The 21,305-nt window shown below is 38.9% G+C and overlaps 1 protein-coding gene across 6 annotated transcripts in view; it reads right to left on the bottom strand.

Annotated features, from left to right (window-relative positions):
- Positions 1-21,305, bottom strand: part of LOC128869224 (epidermal growth factor receptor kinase substrate 8) — a 100,048-nt gene that overhangs the window by 77,715 nt on the left and 1,028 nt on the right. The window contains exons 2-3 of one of the 6 annotated variants that reach the window (XM_054111753.1): positions 11,946-12,084; positions 11,464-11,888 (exon numbers count right to left, since the gene is read on the bottom strand). The exons of 3 other annotated variants lie outside the window; for them this stretch is intronic. The gene's annotated coding sequence lies outside the window, so the exon portion shown is untranslated. Of the gene's footprint in view, positions 1-11,463; positions 11,889-11,945; positions 12,085-20,438; positions 20,653-21,305 lie in introns of those variants that run through there. 2 more of the 6 variants (XM_054111754.1, XM_054111755.1) reach the window with 2 other exon arrangements.

Below are 21,305 nucleotides of genomic sequence, written 5' to 3' on the forward strand. Positions count from 1 at the left end.
CCGGCAGTCCGTCGGCGCCTGCGGCTTTGTTGTTCTTTAGCCGCGTTATCGCTATTCTCACCTCGTCATGGTCGGGTAGCGGAACGACAATTCCGTCGTCGTCGATTGGGGTATCGGGATCTTCACATTCTCTGTGACATGCGCAGCTGTCACTGTTTAACAGGCTCGAGAAGTGTTCCCTCCATAATTTAAGATTGCTCTGTACGTCAGTCACCAGATCGCCGTCTTTGTTCTTACAGGAAAACGCCCCGGTCTTAAAACCTTCTGTAAGCCGCCGAACTTTCTGGTAGAATTTTCGGGCGTTGTTCCTATTGGCCAGCATCTCAAGCTCTTCGCACTCACGTATTTCGGCCTCTCGTTTCTTCTGTCGGATAATACGTCTCTCTTCCTTTTTCAGCTCTCTGTAGCGATCCCACATGGCTCGCGTTGCGCCCGATCGCAGCGTGGCTCTATAGGCGGCATCCTTTCTTTCTGCGGCAGCATGATATTCCTCGTCGTACCAATTGTTTTTCGGGCTCGCCGGAGTCCGATTTCTTCTTCGGCGGCGGTACGTAGAGAATGAGAAATGTTGCTCCATTGCTCATGCATGCCGGTTTGTTGGGCAGTACTCTCTGAGAGCTGGAGTGAGAGTCGAGTGGCGAATCTTCTGGCTGTCTGTTGTGATTGCAGCTTTTCGATGTCGAACATTTTTTGCGTAGGTAGATGCACGTTTTTTGCTGCACAGAGGCGTGTGCGCAGTTTGGCTGCAGCAAGGTAGTGACCCGAGTAGATGTTGGTTCCTCGGATCGTACGTACATCTAAAACCCTAGAAGCGTGTCTTCCATCTATCACAACATGATCGATCTGGTTTCGCGTTTTTCGATCAGGAGACAGCCAGGAGGCTTAGTGTATCTTCTTATGCTGGAATCTGGTGCTGCAGACTACCATGTTTCGGGCCCCGGCGAAGTAATTCAGCCTCTGTCCGTTACCGGATGTTTCGTTGTGCAGGCTGAATTTTCCGACTGTGGGACCAAAAATTCCCTCCTTGCCCACCCTGGCGTTGAAGTCGCCAAGCACGATTTTTATGTCGTGGCGGGGGCAGCGCTCATAGGAACGTTCCAGGCGCTCATAGAAGGAATCTTTGGTCGCATCGTCCTTCTCTTCCGTCGGGGCGTGGGCGCAAATTAGCGATATGTTGAAAAATCTGGCTTTGATGCGGATTGTTGCGAGACGCTCGTCCACCGGAGTGAACGACAGTACTTGGCAACGAAGTCTCTCTCCCACAACAAATCCGACACCGAATTTGCGCTCCTTTACATGGTAGCTGTTGTAGACGTTGCAAGGTCCTATGGTTTTCTTTTCTTGCCCCGTCCATCGCATCTCTTGGATGGCAGTGATGTCAGCCTTTACTCTCACGAGGACATCAACCAGCAGGGCAGAGGCATCTTCCCCATTAAGGGACCGGACATTCCAGGTGCATGCCCTCAAATCATAATCCTTAGTTCGTTTGCAGGGGTAGTCATCAGTATAGGGAGGTCTCATCCGAGGTTTTTTTAAACTTTTCATTGGGGGCGATTTTTAAGTGGCGGGTCCCAAACCCAACGCACAACCAGCTATCCTGGAATGTTTCGCCTTCTCACGTTAGCTCACTCCCGTACGGATGTTCGGAAGCTACCCAGAGGATACGTGGGCTAATCCCGGCCGTTGTGAGCTGCTTGAACCATATGCAGAAGAATCGTCCTGGCCATTCCCAAGTGAATGGCGATCAGTAACTTTTCCCACTTGCGTGGGCTTCTACGCATGGAACCATCCTCCAAGTGAATGGCGATCAGTAACTTTCCCCACTTGCGTGGACTTCTACACATGGAACCATCCTCCATTATTTTGTTACATAACCTGAAATATAACAAAGAACTTCTTTTCTTAACAAAAAACTCATAAATTAAATTGTACATACCTAACACATTTATTTAAAAAAAGCACATTTTAAAGACAATTTATGACGCACACAAAGTTCTTTAAGCAGTTCAATAGAAATTTGGTATTTTATTTTCTTTAAATGGGCATTTTACTGCGTTTTTATATCCAAGGTTAGGCAACACTGCAGTAGCGAGAGAGAGATTAGACTGCTGAAAGCAGAAGAACACCAACAACAACTACAATCGCGGGCTGTGCGACCAGATGTTAAAATAAGTAAAGCTAAATAAAACTGAGTGAACTATTGAACTAATTTAAAAAAAATGTATATTTTACTAAGCTATAAACCCTACTTTTAATTAGCACAGGCTACAAAAATGTCACGAAGCTAAATAAAGTTACGAAAATGGTAATTTGGCCATACAGGTGCTTAAACGACGTAACTCTTTGTCAGTGACAGTGAAACCACCAATAAGCGAGAAGTAGCATTAGAATCACTATACAGCATATTGGTTTCTCTTCGATCTGAGAATGCTGGTGTGCATAAAGTAATCAGTGATATTCGTGAGGACAATGATAAACTTTTTAAGAAAACTGAGAGTTTGCACTCAGATCTTCTTTCTATGCAGCGAAATCTGCTGGAAAAAGATAATGTGATTTCCTTACTCACAACTGAGGTTAACAACCTACGCTTATGCATTACTGTTGCTCTTGAGAAGTTTAGTAGTGATAATGCTGCAGCTAAAGAAGTAACTGCTGCTAAATTTACCCGCCCACCGTTATCATTAATAACTCATGCTGCTCTTTCTTAGCCCGGCGCTACTAATGATTTACCGTCCTCATCTAATGCTTGGTCAAGTGCTGTTTCACATTCGAACGTTGAGATTTCGGCACCAACAGTTGTTGTTTCCTCTGCTGCTCTCTCACCTACTACTGCTGCTAATGCTGATGTTGGAGTTAATGTGACTGCTGCTATTCGCTCTAATCTGTCTACACATACATACGCTAAGGTTTCGGCACCAGTCGATGCTGTCTCTAATGCTGCCCTTTTGTCCACTTCATGCTCTGTTCTTTCGCCTGCTGCTGCGATTAATAACGTACAGTGGACGACGGTCAATAATAAACGGAGAAAAAAACATGTAAAAACTTCTGCGCCAGTCGCTGCTGCACCTAGCACTTCGCGCCCTTTTTATTCACCTGCTGCTCCGGTTGATAATGCACAGTGGGCCACTGTCAATAAGAAACGGAGCAAAAACCAAGTACGAGTAATAGGAACAAATACTTGTAATGATTTAGATGTCGCGGTCAAATACAAATGGTTACCCCTGGCTTCTTTCTCTCCCTCCGTATCTGAAGATGCTATTAAATATTACGAACATACAGGCTTGAGTACAAATTTACTTTCCTGTTTCAAACTGAAAAGGATGTTTCATTAACCAGCATTAAAAGGGTCAGCTTTAAGTTGGGAGTTCCGGAGCCCTCGTATGAAAAGTTGTTAAGCTCAGAAATCTGGCCAACAAATGTAACAGTGAAGCAGTTTCGGTTTTTAAAAAGGATTCGCAGCAGCCGACACCGGCATAACAACATCTTCGAATCTTCCTAGTGGTGGTCTTAAGGTCTATTTTTAGAACTTATTCGGCATGCGTTCAAAGGCTGAGTATGTACATTCCCTTAGTGCGCAGTTAGATTACGACATCTTCGTTATTGTTGAGATTTGGCTTCATACAAGTTTCTACGACAGTGAATTCTTCGACCCGAACTTATTTAACGTTTTTTGCAAAGACAGGGATGCTGCAAAAACAGGGTGCTTGCGCGGGGGGGGGGGGGGGGGGGGGGCGTTCTTATTGCTATCAAGTGTCACTTAAACGCATTTTTGTGCTCCCTCATGAATATTGACTCTCTGTTGGATCAGATCTGCGTCTGCATAAGTTGTCCCAATTCACAAGGCTCTTTATATCTACTTGCCTCGTATTTGCCGCCTGAAAGTTCATACGAGCTGTATAAAGCGCATGTTGACAACATTGTATATCTAGCCTTAAATAATCTAAATGGCAACCATTTATGTGTATTAGGTGATTTCAACTTAAGTAAGATAAATTGGTGGACTATGTAGTGTCTCTAATTCTATTCTCACACCAAATAATGTTACTGCAAATCATGGATTATATTTTATTGATAATATTCTTAGTCTTAATTTATTTCAAATTAATAATTTTGTTAATTCTCTGAATAGAATCTTGAACCTCATATTTGTAAGTGATAACATAAACTACAAGATCAATGAATGTTTGAATCCCATAACTCCCAAAGATAAGCATCATTTACCCTTAGTTGTCAAACTCGACTTTTACTGTTTTGCTACTATTCCGTCTGATGCCAGGTTATCATTCAATTAATCATTATGTGATTTTGCCAATTTCAATGACTGAGCTCAGCTTTGCGGTTAAATCTTTAATTTGCCCTAATCAGCATGGGTTTATTGCAAACAGATGAACAGTATCGAATCTGGCTGTTTTTAGTGAATACTGCATTGATTCTTTCTCGGCAGGCTTCCAGGTCGATTGTATTTACACCGACTTTCACAGCCTTCGACAAAGTTTCTCATAGAATCTTAGTTAAAAAATTAGCTTATTTTGGCTTTCCTTCTGCATTTCTGGAATGGATAAACTCTTATTTGAGCAATAGACGTTGTGTTGTAACAATTGATGGTATTTCATCTACCCCCTTCACTGCCACCTCTGGTGTTCCGCAAGGAAGTATCTTGGGACCGCTTTTATTTGTGTTATTTATTAATGACATCACAAGTTGTTTCTCGTATGCTAAATTTTTGCTTTATGCTGATGACCTTAAGATCTTCTCAGCGATCAAGACTCAAGAAGATGCCACTAAACTTCAAGCGGATTTGAATAGGCTGTACTTGTGGTGCCAGAATTCACGACTTTCGCTGAAATTATCTACGTGTTTTCAAATATCTTATTCGAAAACATCTAACATTTTGGGCACTAAGTACAGTATCTCGACATGTGTGCTGCAGTGTGTTAGCGAGTTTAAGGACCTTGGCGTTATCTTCGACAACAAATTCTCTTTTAATAACCATATAAATTATATTACTTCAAAATCTTTTTCGATGTTGGGCTTCGTCAGACGGAACGCCACTAAGTTCTCTGATCCCTACACTATTAAGTTACTCTATATATCTTTTGTTAGATCTCATTTAGAATATGCTGTGTTTATTTGGAGACCGTGTAGTCAGCAGGCTATCAATAGAATCGAACGTGTGCAAAAAATATTTCTCAAACATGCCCCTCGGTCACTGTATTCTATTGATCCCATGCACATATTCTGCTCGTCTCATGCTTTAAAGTCTGAAGTCCTTAGAAATTCGTAGGTCTACAGGGTTTGATTGAAAAGTAATAAGCCTTCCCGCGCTGAGCGTCTGCCAAGCGAGTAACCGAATCGGCTGGTGGGGGAAAATGATCGTTGGACCTTCCCCTTCCACTAGAAATCGGTCCCAGTTCGCTGGCAACAGCGGTGCAGTCAACATCGCTCCGCGCGTGAAAGCTGTTTTAAAAGTGAGTTAGGATTTTGCAGTGGCGAAAATGCAGCGATCGTTAGAGCAACGTTACTCGATCAAATTTTGCGTAAAGCTAAACAAAACGAGTACCGAAACCATTGGGCTACTCAAGGAGGCTTACGGGTAAAAAATCTCTGTCCAGTATCCAGGTAAAACGGTGGACCAAGAAGGCGCGCATGTCGAAATCCAAGGTCAAAACCATGCTGATCATCTTTTTCTACTCTCGAGGCATCGTCCACAACGAGTTTGTACCTCCAGGACGTACTGTAAACGCGGCATTTTACAAAGAAGTGCTCCTTCGGCTGAGAAACCACGTCGCCCGGGTTCGTTTCGACGTCGTCAACAATTGGACCCTTCATCACGACAATACGCCGGCGCACACCGCCTTCCTCTGCACCTCTGCATTGGCCAAGATGGGGGTTCCGGTGCTTCCCCACCCTCCCTACAGCCCAGACCTGTCCCCTCCGGACTTCTTCTTGTTCCCGCGCCTGAAAAGAAAGCTGAAGGGGAGGCGTTTCGACTCTATCGATGCGATCCAAAAAACTGTGACAGCCAAATTGAACGCGATTCCGGTGGATGAGTTTAAAAAATGTTTCCTGCAGTGGAAGGACCGCTACCAGCGGTGTATTGACGCTCAGGGGTCCTATTTTGAAAAATATTAGTTGCATAAGCCAAAGGTTTAATAAAACTGCTTAAAAAAATAAGGCTCATTACTTTTCAATCAAACCTTGTATACTGTGTCTGTATTTTACTCATAATATTATTACTGGAGTAATTGGTTGCCCCTACTTGCTGAAGCGGATTCGATTTAATGTTCCCCAACGATCTCTTAGGAACTTCTACCATTTTTATGGGTGAAACTTTAAAACTAAGTATGCCAGTAATGCTCCCATTACTCGTGCTTTACGGGAATTGAATTCCGTTCATAATGATGTTGTTCTCGATTTTTCGCTTTCAAGAGTAGCATAAATCTCCCGAATTCTATATTATAGTTGTTTTTAATTACATGTATATCTGTAGTTTCATCTAAGCAACTTTTATATCATAGTCTGTAAGGATTGTAATTCATAGACTTAAATAAATAAATAAATGAAAAATTTGCTGAGAGCAAAGTAAGGGTACCACGATAGGCGCCATCTCATTATTCTTTCCATCATGCATTCTATTGCTATTTATTACATATTTACTAAATTTAACTGTAATAGCAGGCCACTCTGACTAGCTATATATGTATACATATGTGTCACTTGGTGTAAATCGGAGCAGTAGTAAAAAATAAGAGAAATACAAAAAGTTTTAAGGCCCACTGTTAGAAATTTGCCTTTTGTCAATAAGAAATACGACTGCCAAGTTTGGTTTCCGACGATCAAGGTCAACTGTCGATGCTATCCACAACCCAGTCACAAACTTTGCTCGGGAAGATATCAGTGGGGGAAGCGCAATCATATATTGGATGTAAAAAATTCTTTCAATTCGGCAAAATGGTCCAACATAATTCTAGCCGTAAAACACTTGAAGGTGGTATGTTATCTCTTACCCATCATGAGAAGCTATTGAAGCAATCGTGCCCTACAGTGTGATACCGATAATGGGTCAGAAAAGTATGAAGTCAGTGGTGGGTCCCGCAAGGATCGGTCCTGGGGCCAATACTTTGCAACGTCATGTACGACGGGGTCCTAAAACTGAAACTTTCCGCTGCAACAGCGAGAATACAACTATAGCTCTGTTTTGCGGGCCTGGAGAGATACTAGTGAACATCCAATGCATTATCGCCTATATGTATCGCAACTGTATCGCCTATACTTTTTTTTTTTTTTTTTTTTTAAATGGAAATACTTTATTTGCAATCTATCTTAGAATACAGATATTCAGCAAAACAGATCTTATTACCTAATGACAGCATAGTATTTACACTGGTGCAAAACTACATAGAAAACTATAGAATTTTTTCTTTTTACAATTCTTATGCATATTTTATGTTATTAGATTTAATTTTTACTCGAAAATTGTATAACTTACTTCATGTATAACTTATATTAGAATTTTTAAATTTAATGGAGCATTTTAACAATTTCATATTTAGCTCTTTTTTTTTTTTTTTTTTTTTATTATTATTATTAAATTGACAAATTTTAAGGAATGGCAAGTCTAAACCATGATTGCGCTTTAATCGTCTAATTTCATTGGTTGTGCCCAAAAAGCAAATAGCATTTGTGTTTACATGATTTGACAATTTTCAATGTATTTCTTAGAATATACTGAGATTTCTCTCTTAACAAATGGAATACCTAGATCCATGTGTATGTCTTCGTTTGTGATAAACCAAGGTGCATTAACAAGTGTTCGCAAGGTCTTTGACTGGTAGCGTTGCAAAATCTCCACATTGGACTTACTAGCAGTTCCCCAAAGCTGTATACCGTAGGTCCATATAGGCTTCAATATAGCTTTATACAATCTAACCTTGTTTTCTAGACTAAGTTGAGATTTGCCACCAAGTAGCCATTACATTCTTTTGGTTTTATTTTTAAGCTGTTGATGCTTAGCTTTAATATGATTTTTCCATGTGAGGCGTCGATCAAGATGCATTCCCAAGTACTTGACTGTGTCGCTAGTAGGAATTTGGTGACCATTTAAATACACTGGAGGACATTGTTCTCTTCTTAGTGTAAATGTAACATGAATAGACTTTTCATGATTAATATTAATTTTCCATTTATTGAGCCAAGTTTCCAAAGTGTGTAAGTGATTTTGTAGCAAGGAGGAGGCCTCTGCAGGGGACTCACTAGATGCGATGAAGGCTGTATCATCAGCAAAAGTCGCCACTTCTACCTTTTCTGTTGTCGGCATGTCGTAAGTAAATATCGTATACAAGACTGGGCCTAAAACGCTACCCTGAGGCACACCTGCGTTGATACTATATATTTCAGATGACGCATCTTGGTGCTTTACATAAAAGTGCCTGTCGCTTAGATAAGATTTAAGCACTAAGTAAAAATGTGCTGGTAAAAGTTTTTTAATTTTAAAGAGTAGTCCCATATGCCAAACTCTGTCGAATGCTTGTTGTACGTCAAGAAAGGTTGCAGAACAGTATTCTTTTCTTTCAATCGCCTATATGAAGTGAAACCGATTACAGCAGAAAGAACGCGATCGATGGCTCAAGGATGAGATGAGTTAGCCAAAGGCCGGTAGCATACAAAATCATACCAAATCTTGAAGGGCGGATGAGTCGGAAGCACGTCGATATTAACTACTACCGAACTCAGTTGCTCGAACACAGTTAAGAGCGCAAAACATGTGACCTTCCACTGCAAACGTTTCAGTGAAGAACTAGCAGTACTGAATAAGACAATCAAACATGCGCCATCACACACAAGATTTGTCCGGGATATGTGCTCGACCTTTGCTAAATGGGAAGCTGTAAAAACCTTCGTGGCTACTGTCGTGATGAGTTTAAACCACACTGACCGGGAAAGGAGGCCCAGAAATTGTAGCAGAAGCTGCAACAACAAGGCAGCATCATTAGAAGAAGAAAGATAGATTAAGTATTAAATACTATTATAATATTTAATTAATAAGTATTGAGTAAGGAATGAGTATTGTCATGTTATATTTAATTTAGTTATGTAATTATTTAGGTGCAAGCCTATCCAGACTTTTTTTTATTGAAGTTCTTCTGAACATATTTCGCCTGATACATTAGTACTTAATTCAGCTAAGCAAAAAAAACACCTTATATATTTCTTTTGTTTTTTTAAGTTTTGTTTGCACCTTTGCTAGCAACTTTGTAATGGAGATGACCGACTGAGTTTTAAACACATACAGACGCTTGAGTTAAACACTCACTATAGTATCAAACATTCTCCGATGTTTCATTCCCCCCACAAGCGCTTTTGAACGCAATTGCAGGAGTGGATACTATCGATGGCGTAAAGTCTCCATACGTCTACAGGAGCGAAGATTAAGCAACTCTTCGGGCTCCAAACATCACTATTGGACACCAGGTACAATCGCTTGCAAGCTCGTCAAAGAGCTCGTCGCTTACGCAGATATGGTCAATAGGCACTACGCAAAATGTTAAGCTGAATAACCTCAAATTTGAAGAATTTAAGTTGATTTGATTTGTATTATGGGTATCAAGTAACAATGAGATTTTGACAACAAAATGCTAAGCAAGCTTGACACTGAAGCTGATACAGTCAACCTCGATGGTTTGTCAAAAGAGTGTCAACGCCTTACAACCGTAGAATAAGGCGATCTACCGTCTCGGATGCATGTGATTTTGAGGGGTACTCGTTTTGCAAACGTTATACACCACATACACATTTTCACCAAAACTTAACAGTAAGAGACTGAATTATATAAATTTAGCAGCAGTAGTAGAATTATTTTGTGATTAGGAACAAAGAATGGTATCGCTGTAGGGTAACTTTTTAATATGACCATTATATATTTAAATTTTTTCCAAATCATGCAAAATTATGTACACATATTATGTCTGTTTAAACTTTGTTGAACTCCCCTTCAACCAACTCAAATTCCTTCATAGAGAATTGCGTGCACTTGTCACAGCAAAAATATTACGATTCGCCAAAAATTCTCAAGGAATCCAGCACACATTTATAGGAACAGCATTGTGCCAAAAATTATTAATAATGCAGCGTCAATAAAAATGTTTCATAATTTACTTAAACCACTTTTTCGGTCTTTACTATGAAGTAGTACATTGTTATTCCATATGCGAATTTTAATGTTGAAGAACAAAAGTACGTAATATATTTTAGAAATGAAAAGTTTATATTGACTGACAGATTTTAATTTAAATATTTGGCACTTTTGGGCTTCATCTGAAGACAGAATGTATGTACAGTAACATCCAAATAAGTCCCATTTCTGTTGCGGCTATATAGGTACATATATATATACATACATATGGCTTTGTGCACTTTTTATCAATTGGAGACACCATACGTAAATGAATATACTAATTTAATATTCACATACTATTAAGAACAAAAAGTATATTAATTGTTTCGAAATTTTCACTAGTATCAATATGTCCGGAACATAACTTCTTTTTGAGATACTTGTTGCTGATTTCTGTACCTTAGTGTACGTTCATGCGCGCACTTCATGTACAGCAGCTGCGGCTGTCGAGTATTTAGAAGACATATTTACATTCATATATGGGTGCAAACATATATACGGAGCCGCCACCATTCGGCATGACAAAAATTCACGATTTACCAAATAATGGCAAGTATTTATATAAGAAATAATCTACTATTGACTATTTTGATTTGATTTTTTCGATCTTAGATATACATTTTTGCCATCGTTGTCAAAAATTGGCATATGGGCGGTTCATTTTATGAATGCTAGTATTTTGCTCCTAGAAATATGAGCTCGAACTTATCAAAAAATTTGTTTTATGGTGCTTCACAATATTTGAAACTGTTCAGCGCCGCTGCGACGGAAGAATCATGGCATTCGATCATTTATGTATTTATCCCTAAATACTGTTCGTAGATATGATAAGATGAATACAATGTAAATTGAATTAAATTTGGTTTGTCAAAGGAATATAGAAATTCACATTCAAATGCCGTACAAAATGCAGTCGGCTAATAGTCAATTTGATTTCATACAGAAGCCAAAAACCATGCAGAGCCAATTTAATTAGAGGAATTCACTATAATCAGCTCTGTTAAAAACTTCCTCGCTGTTGAGCTGGGCGAGGTGAAAAGTCATCGCGGTTAGACTTCATTTTTGACAATTCACACTATTCGTAGCTCCTGAGACTTCTCTGTATCATTAACGGTCATGTGCTACGCAGCAAATAACATCAAGCGATTTTTTAGGAATAAAATCAAATCAATATTCTGCCTGTTTACATAACCGATTAAAGTAACAATATTTGAATGTATATATTTCAGCTTTTATCTATTATACCTTAGTCTATTTTGAACAAGACTATGCTAATAATAAATGCATACCTTTCGAAGTTTCGATAAATTTTACGAGATATATATCATATATAAATAATTGGCGCGTACACCCTTTTTATGGGTGTTTGGACGAGCTCCTCCAGCTATTTGTGGTGTGCGTCTTGATGTCTTTCCACAAATGAAGAGACCAACAGTTTCAACCAACAGTTTCAGAAATACACTCTGAGCTTTGCCATTGCCTGCGGCGAGGGGGCGACCGCTATTAGAAGAAACGTTTTCTTTATTTTGGTGTTTCACCGAGATTTGAACATACTGTTGTCGGAATTCGGGCTTAGTTGTAAATACGAATTTGGCCAAAAAAAATACCTTTCACCAATACCTCCACAAATATTTGATGCCTCCAAAGAGACGGTCATTTAAATAAGATACGGTACACAGTTAGTCATTGAGAGTGGACGTGCCTGACTTGTGCTCTAGATAAAATAAATATTTAAAACAATATTAAAGTGTTAAATTAAACCAAAAGTTACCGTGACTAGGTGCCAGCGATTGGAGAGTCGTCCTGGACATCATATTGGGAGCGGTGATCAGCAAAGAACCAAATAGATAGGTAAAATACAAAAACCAAAAGAAATACTGGTGTGGTGCGCCATCTATGCGCTATCAAATCTGTAAATATTATCAAACTGCATTATCGACGCCAATTGGAATAGGGCTGCCATTTAGATAAAAATGAGTTTACAAAGAACGCCTCCACCAGGCGGTGGAAATACGTCACAAAATCGAGCCACTATTAATGAACTCACCAAAAAATTAGAAAAAATGGAAGAAATGTGTAAAAACCTTTCAAAAGAAATAATCAAGCTAAAAGCTGAAAATTCGAGACTTAAATCCGTCCAATCAAAGGATTTCCAAACGAGTGATATAGCACACTTCTCAACTGATGAGGAAGAACTTACTCGCGAAATCGACTGGATTTTGGAGAAGAGACCAGCAAAGAAGAGAGAGACAGAGTCATCTCCGGAACTTTCTTAAGCAAATGATGAAGGCCTCTTGCCGTCTAAACTAACTAAAGGAAACACTCGCCCACCACATTAACAAAAACTGAGTCGAAAGAAAATTTTACGATAAAGCTCTTGAATAATGGAGTATATAAAGTCAACACCTTTTCAATTGAAGGCTATAGAAAATTATCAAAAACTTTTTCCACTAAAAATATTTCCTGGTACAGTTTTGAGAACAAACAAACGCGGCCAATTAAAGTCGTAGTTAAAAAACTACACCATTCCTGTGAAGCCAAAGCAATCATAGAAGATTTAAGAAAACAAGGTCTTAATGCACTAAGTGCTCACAATAAACTAAAATGGAAAACCAAGGAGCCTTTAGATATGTTTCTGTTAACATTCGACTCCATGGAAAATGTAAAAAAGATGTATGAAATTAAAACTATTTTAAACTCAGTTGTCTCGATCGAACCTATGTCAATCCTACGGTCATACTCAAAACTATTGTGGTAAACAGCCAAGATGTGTTAAGTGTGCAGGAAAACATAAAAGCATTGACTGCAATAAACCCGAAAAAGAAAAACTAAAATGCTGTAATTGCGGAGAAGCCCATCCAGCCAGTTATAGAGGGTGTGTGGTACCAAAAGAACTACAAAAAATGCGCAGTCAAAAAGTTTGACAGGAAAAAAAAAGAACTTTTAGCTCCCTATACAACGAAATCCAACCAAATTAATGAAGAAAATTTTGAGAAATCAATGGCTTGCAATTATACATTAAAAAAACAGACCCCACAACAACTTACTTACGCACATGTTCTAAAACAAAACACTACTAATACTGCTTTCTCTGGAGATGCACTAGCACAGATACTACAGAAACTAAATGAGCAAATGGATTTCAATAAAGCACTGGAAATACGCTTCTCTAAGCTTGAGATATCCTTATCCGAATCTAACCATGCTTAAAACCCTAAAAATACTTTTATGGAACTCGAATGGACTACTAAAGCACAAAAATGAGTTGGAGATTGTACTCAATTCGGAAAATGTTGATGTCTGTATGATATCTGAAACGCATTTCACAACACAATCATACATAAAAATTAAAAACTATGAAACCTATCATGTGATTCATCCAAGCAATTGTGCCCGAGGTGGTAGTGCAATAATAATAAAAAGCTGTATCAAGCACTTCGAAGAAGAAAAAGTTTCTGATGATGACTTCCAAGTTACAGCAGTAACCATTAATGAAGATCAAAACCCCCTTTCGCTTATCGCACTATACCGCCCCCCAAGATACCAGATCAAATGTGAATAATATTATAAACTATTAAAAAGATATAAAAATAGATTCATCATGGGTGGAGACTTTAACGCTAAAAACGTATACTGGGGTTCAAGACTAACTACAACGAAAGGAAGAGAATTACATAAGGCAATGCAACTTGCTGGATGTGATGCGGTCACAACATGCAAACCAACGTACTGGCCAACTGATTCCAAAAAACTGCCTGACCTTATCGATTTCTTCATAGTTAACAAAATATCTCGAAACTTTCTAGAAATTGAAGATAGTGATTATCTAAACTCGGATCACTCACCAATATTTTTGTCTCTCAGCGGGCATATCATTTTTAAAGAACATATGGACAAATTGAGTAACCGATTCACAGATTAGCATTACTTCAAGAAAATTCTACAAAATTGCAAAAATAATGCAGCGCAAATAGTTAATGAGGAACAATTAGATAGTGAAGCTCAAAATTTTACGTCCAACGTGCAACTTGCCGCATGGAAAAGTACTCCAACTATTAAAAAAACCGCAGTCATTACTCAATACCCAAAGGACATCAGAGATCTTATTTCACTAAAGAGAAAACTTCACAGTAAGAGGCATCAAACACGAGCACCAATAGATAAACTAGGCTAAACAAAATGGCCAAAGACCTCAGTCGGAAAATAAAGAAGTTTAAAAATTATGGGTTTTCTCGTTACTTGCATTCATTGTCCAACGATCGTCGTGTGGATTACTCTTTATGGAAATGCACAAAGTACTTAAAAAGGCCACAAATGCACTGTCCTCCACTCAAGATAAAAGAAGGAAAATGGGCTAATAATAATTCCCAGAAAGCAGAACTATATGCAGATTATCTAGCTGATATTTTTACACCTCATGAGGCAACATCCGAAAGTCTGTCTACATCCGCGCTCCAAGAGCTTGAAGAAATTCCACGAGTCACGAGCGCCGAACTAAAAAGAGAAATTAAAATGCTAAAAAATAAAAAATCCCCTGGTTTCGATATAATCACTGCAGAAATACTCAAGCAGCTTCCTCCTAAAAGCATCCAAATTCTCACTGGCATAATGAATGCATCTTTTAAGTTTCATTACGTTCCTATTCTCTGGAAAACTGCGGAGGTTATTATGCTCCAAAAACCAGGCAAACCTGGACACGAAGTTTCATCGTATAGACCTATATCACTCCTAGCAGTGATCTCAAAGCTGTTTGAAAAGCTGTTGATTAAAGATTAGGTTAGCATGGTTGGCAATAAGCCACGCATAGACCTTTTGGTCCCTAGCGATACCAGATGGAGACCGACCTCTATGAATACCTAAAGTAGACATCATGTAGGATGTCAGCGCTTTTGGCGAATCTAAGTAGGGATGGGAGCTCCGCTTTTGAGACGTCTTCCAGACCCTCAAACAGTGGGGCTCCCAGGCATCTTAGTCGTGTTTTTGATAATGCCGGACAAACGCATAGAAGGTGTTCTAAAGTCTCCTCAACATCCTCTCTGCATTTTCTGCATTTGTCCGTGTTAGCAATCCCTATCTTGTACGCATGTGCAGCCAATAGATTGTGACCTGTTAGCATACCTATGATAGTTCTGCATTCCTTTCGCGAGAGCGTAAGTACGAATTGAGTAAGTTTTTTGTCGTTAGTTCTACACATGAGTTTTGCTGTTTTGCATGTGGTCAGGTTAGTCCACCTAGCTTTAACTTGCCTTTTCATGTGGTCGTCCATTTCATAGTATATTGTGTTTAGCGGTCTCGCAATGTCGTTCTCTTGTTCAAATGGTAGTCTCACAGCACTTTTTGCTATCTCATCTACTATTTCGTTCCCTATAATGCCTTTGTGTCCAGGTACCCAGTAGATATGCAGCCTACTGTTTCCGGCTAGCCTTTCTATGGCCTCCCTGCTCCGTCGAACATTTTTGGACTTAATACAATATGAGCTTATTGCTCTTATTGCTGCTTGACTATCCACGTATATATTAATTGTTGAGTTCTTTCTTGTTCTAGTGTAGGCTAGCTCCGCGGCCTTCCCCACAGCAAAAACTTCCGCTTGGAAAATACTGCTGTGGTCTGGCAGCCTGATAGACTGCCTTATTCCTAGTTTTGAGCAGTAGATACCCGCTCCCACTCCTTCTGGAGTTTTCGAGCCGTCTGTATAGATGTGAAAGGTTCTATGGCCAGGCTTCATGCCCTTGTGCCATCCCTCCTCTTCAATTGTAGTGCGGAACCTTCTTTCCCAATTAAAGTACGGAGTCATGTAGTCTGTGCCACCTGAGCTCCACTTTCCTATTGAGCTGTGACCGAAGGTTCTGAACCCCCGCAGCCATTAGCCTCCTCGCGGATTTCGCTGCCAGGTTTTCTGCCATGAGGTCAATAGGTGGCATGCTGAGTATCATTTCCAGCGCCGCCGTTGGAGTGGTCTTCATCGCTCCTGTTATGCACAGGGCAGCGAGTCGTTGAATCCTTTCCAGCGGCATTAAGTATGTCAGTTTTTTTTGTCGCAGTCCACCATACTAAGGTTCCGTACAGCAATATCGATCTGACTACTGCTGTGTAGCACCAATGCATCAGGGAGGGTGATAGACCCCAAGTAACGCCCAGCATTCTTTTACATGCGTACAATGCATTACTGGCCTTTTTCACCCTCTCCTCAACGTTGTGCTTCCACAGCAATTTGCTGTCCAATATTACTCCGAGGTACCTTGCATGATCTTTGAGAATTAGTTCGTTGTTGCCTAGCTTCGGGAGGTTCCACGCCGGAACTTTGTATTTCCTGGTAAAAAGTACCATGTCCGTTTTTCCCGCGTTTATCCCTAGCCCTGCGCGAGATGCCCATTGATGTATCGTTTTGAGAGTGCTGTTCATCACACTACTGATGGTGTCCAGGTACTTTCCCGTAACTACTATAGCTATGTCATCGGCATATGCCACTAGTTTAGGTGCCCCTCGGTCAAGTTTCTTAAGAATTTCATTTGCTACTAGTAGCCATAATAGCGGCGATAGTACCCCACCTTGCGGAGTACCTCTGCATGCATATTTGGTGACGCTCGCATCGTTCCACTCCGCTCTTATCTTTCTGCTAGCTAATAGCTGCCTTATCCATAGATAAACCACGGGTTGCACATTAAGTGACTCTATGCTATTTAGAATAGCATCTTTTGTCACGTTGTTAAAGGCCCCTGATATATCTAGAAATACTCCTAGAGCATACTCCTTATATTCTAACGCCTTTTCTATGTTTAGTACAAGTGAGTGAAGTGCAGTTTCAGTGGATCTGCCTTTAGTGTAAGCATGCTGCGCCTTGGATAATTTGTCCGGCGCAATTGTGTCTCTAATGTATGTATCTAGAATCTTCTCTAACGTTTTCAGGAGAAATGAAGTCAAACTAATGGGCCTGTATTCTTTTGAGTATAGAGGGTTGCTTTTTCCCGCTTTTGGAATAAACACAACCCTCGCTTCCCTCCACAATACAGGAACGTAGCTGAACCTCAGGCATCCCCTGAATATCGTTTTTAACCATGGTACCACAAGGTGGCTTACCTTTTGGAGCATGGCTGGGAAGATTCCATCCAGTCCTGGCGATTTATATGGGTCGAAACTTTGTATAGCCCATTCTATTTTGTTGGTTGTAATTACGCTGTTGATTAAAAGACTCAATAAAATAATAGAACGAAAAAAAATAATTCCAACACATCAGTTTGGTTTTCGAAGTAAACATTCTACAATCGACCAGGTACACAGGATCACGCACGAAATAGAAAAAGCACTCGAAAATAAAAAAAGTATGTTCTGGCGTATTCCTCGATGTGGCAAAGGCATTCGATAAAGTTTGTCACACAGGTTTGCTTTTTAAACTAAAATTAATACTTCCTAAGCAATACTACGAAATCTTGGAGTCGTACTTATCAGATCGCTATTTTCGAGTCAAGCAAGATGATGCTTATTCAAGTCATCGACAAATAAATGCAGGAGTACCTCAAGGCAGCGTTCTTGGGCCTCTGCTGTACCTTATCTTTATACATGACCTACCGTCTGATCCTAATTACGTAACAGCAACGTTTGCAGATGGCACCGCCTTGAATTCAGTTGGTAAAACTGAAAACGAATCGACAGCTACATTACAAACCGCGTTAAATAAGAACTGCCAGTGGACTAATACATGGAAAATTAAACTTAACCAAACAAAATCTGTACATGTAGCTTTCACAAACACTAAAATACAACATATACCACTATACATAGATGATCAACAAGTCCCATACTCAAACTATGCGAAGTGCCTAGGAATGACACTTGACTGCAAACTTCGATGGAAAGAGCATGTCAAGAAAAAGAGGCAAGAATTGGACATCAAACTCAAAAACATGCAATGGCTCATGGGTAGCAGATCAGCTCTCACGATAGAAAACAAGCAGATACTAAGGCCAGTATGGAGTTATGGTGCGCAGCTATGGGGGTGCGCCAGTCAAAGTACGAAAAACGAAATCCAACACTTCCAAAATAAGGTCCTTAGGTGCATTGTCAAAGCACTATGGTATTGCAGAATTTCCGACATTTAGCGCAACCTTAAAATAAACTCCGTTAACACTGAAATCGCAAAGATTGCAGTTGCCCACAAAGAAAGACTATTAAACCACATCAATGAAGAATCACTTAATTTAATTGAAACCAACGGATTAATACGAAGGCTCAGACGCACTAAGCCTAGCGATCTCATACCTCCATAGAAATGCTTTATGTCATGTAGAGTGAAAATTGTGTAATGTTATCATAATTAAATTGCTTTTTAGTCATTTGTAAATATTTATGAACTAGTTGCAATAAAAAAAAAAAAAAAAAAATTAAATAACTTGCTATTCCATATACAAAGGCATGAATGTAGATTTAAAAGAAATACGGGATCGATTTGATATTTAACGCCGCCCTTTTTTTATTTAAATTTTTTTCGTATTGTTCTTATCTGGTCACCATATATACATACAAATAGGTTGCGATATCCGTCTGGGGTAGGAAAGCTTTTGGGCACCCCGAAATGTATTAGAAATTTCTTAAACCGATTGGTTAAGTTTAACTTAAAATTGCTCAAAAGCTACCTCACCGGTTATATTTAACCAAGCTCGCTTCTTCATCGGATGCGACTGATACTGTAGGCCTCTTCTATTTGCCACTTCCTCGCTCTCTACCTCTATGCTCGATTCACTTGACGAAAAATTTGCATGCGAAAGCAACAACAAAATTATCAAGGAAGATTCGCCGCTAGCAAGTACGGTTAAACCTCATTAAACTATGTAGTATAACTCACTATCTTACAAACACATGTTATTTAAGGCAGCTCTTTTCCAGCGTTGTTGCCTACATATATTCATGTATACCAGTTGCTTCAACTACTCATCCACTTGCTAACGCTTGGCGAAAAGAAGAGGACTTGTGTCAGCATGCCGACTTGGTCCGCAGGCCCATAAAACGTCTCAACACATTCAATGTGGAATTTTCGGCCATAGTTAGATCTGTATGTACAAATTTATGAACGAAATTTAAATTGACTACTGTTCATCTCGTGGTAGAAGTCAGAAATATCATATTATAAGTGTTTACTGTAGGCATATAGTCCGGCCAAAACAGAGTACTAAACGGAATGGGGAATTCCGAATAATCGGTTTTGGGGAAAAAGTGTTGTTAATCTTATTTTGAAAAAGTCTTCTTAATTTAAAGTACGTTCACATATGCATTAATTACCAATAAATCCACAAAATTAATCTACACGTTCACATATGGCAGATTACCTGCAAAATTGCCAATCAGCTGTCAATACTGTTGTGAAATGTTTTTCTTCATAGAAATTACTTGGGTGAAATATTTTGGTGTTTTTGGTTTGCTTAATTATTACTAACGATATGAAGAAAATACAAGGAGAAGGAAAAGCTAATAACTAAATTGCGTAATTGGCTGCTAATAAGAAACAGTTTCAGGAAATCCGTAAACGTAAAATTATGGCAGCAATACGCATTCGAAATTCAATATAACATTTTATAATGAGTAATAAGAGGACACGTTTATGGATACGTGCTTTTTTTCTGTTACACGAGTATGAGTGCATAGTTAATAATACCTAACAAACATTTTATTAGAATTTTGTCTGCAAACCTGTTTTCTTTGCCGGCCTCCATTTTATTTAGTTTTTATTTTGACCTTTTCTTTACACTCGTAAAAATAATGATCTATTACACAGAAAACACAAGGTTGTATGTCAAAAAGTAGGAATATTTTATAATCTCAGATTTTGGAAGAGAAATTTCGGATGAGAAATCTCTTTTTTGAATTACGGATTGGGAGTTAAGCACGAGAAAGTAGATCTACTTATACATATGTGAACGTATTATTAGGAACGCAGAGTATATATGTAAATATATGAAATTAGCTTTAGGGTATTTGTACGATGATATTCTCTATTGTTAGCTTAACTATAAAAGGAAAATACCAAATCTGGTATGGCGAAACTCATACGACTGTTCAAAATGATGTTGAGGTTTTAGACTTCTTTAATTTGATTTCAGAAAGAAAAAAAAAACAAAGAAACATATCACTAAGCTTACAATACTTTATTAATTGCATGACTACGCCATTCATCATAATTCATATCTATATACGATCTTAATACATTACAAGTAATATAGAAATGTAAAATTCCTTAAGCACTTTGTACGGAGCCTATTTGGTATTCACTTACATCAGTATACATACATTCATATATATGTAGGTCTTTCATAAATCACTGGGAGGTTTTTAAGAAAACTAACGAAAGTTTAATGAAGCCTTATTTTGAAATTCACTTCCTTCATGTTATATTTACTTAGTAAACGCTTCTATATTGAATTACACTATTCGATAATATGTGCCAACACTCGTTCATACAAGCGCCTTTTGTATTTTATCTACCCGTCTACCTACATATGTATGTAGGTCTAGCTTATGTAGTTAAGTTTTGTTAGAAACAAAGGTTACAGCTAGCATAAGAATACATGCATGGAAGTAAGTACGTACATACGTACTTATACGCATTCTACATATCCATGTTGAATGATATCACTGCTTTGGCATTTAGACGGTTTCATGTCCCGCTTTCATTACTTTTTGTTTGTTCTACGGCAATTTCTTCTATACTCCCTAATTTGCTACATAACTGAAATTTCACTCATATTTATTAATTTACTTAAAAATATTTGCTATTCAACCAAAGTATGTTGATATTTTTACATCTACGTTTTCATATTCAGGTATTTTCATATTAACGCATACATACGCATACGAACATGCATACATAATTTGACATACCAATGTATGTGCATATGTACATTTGTTCTATAGGAGTAATAGGCCCGTCACAATGGGCCCGTTTCGTCGGTTGTGGCAACGCATTTTACTGACAGCAAAATTTATTACTTGTATTTGAGTCGCAGGCACTAGATACGTGCCGTACGCCATGCCAGAGTGCACAAAAATTGCCCACTCTCTACTTTTGCTGTACGGCAAGTGCGGCGAAAATGCCAACTGTAAAGAACAATTTTGTATCGATGATGTTTTTATTATTTCAAAT

This window comes from Anastrepha ludens, chromosome X (assembly GCF_028408465.1).
Source record: "Anastrepha ludens isolate Willacy chromosome X, idAnaLude1.1, whole genome shotgun sequence".
NCBI classification, from domain to species: domain Eukaryota; kingdom Metazoa; phylum Arthropoda; class Insecta; order Diptera; family Tephritidae; genus Anastrepha; species Anastrepha ludens.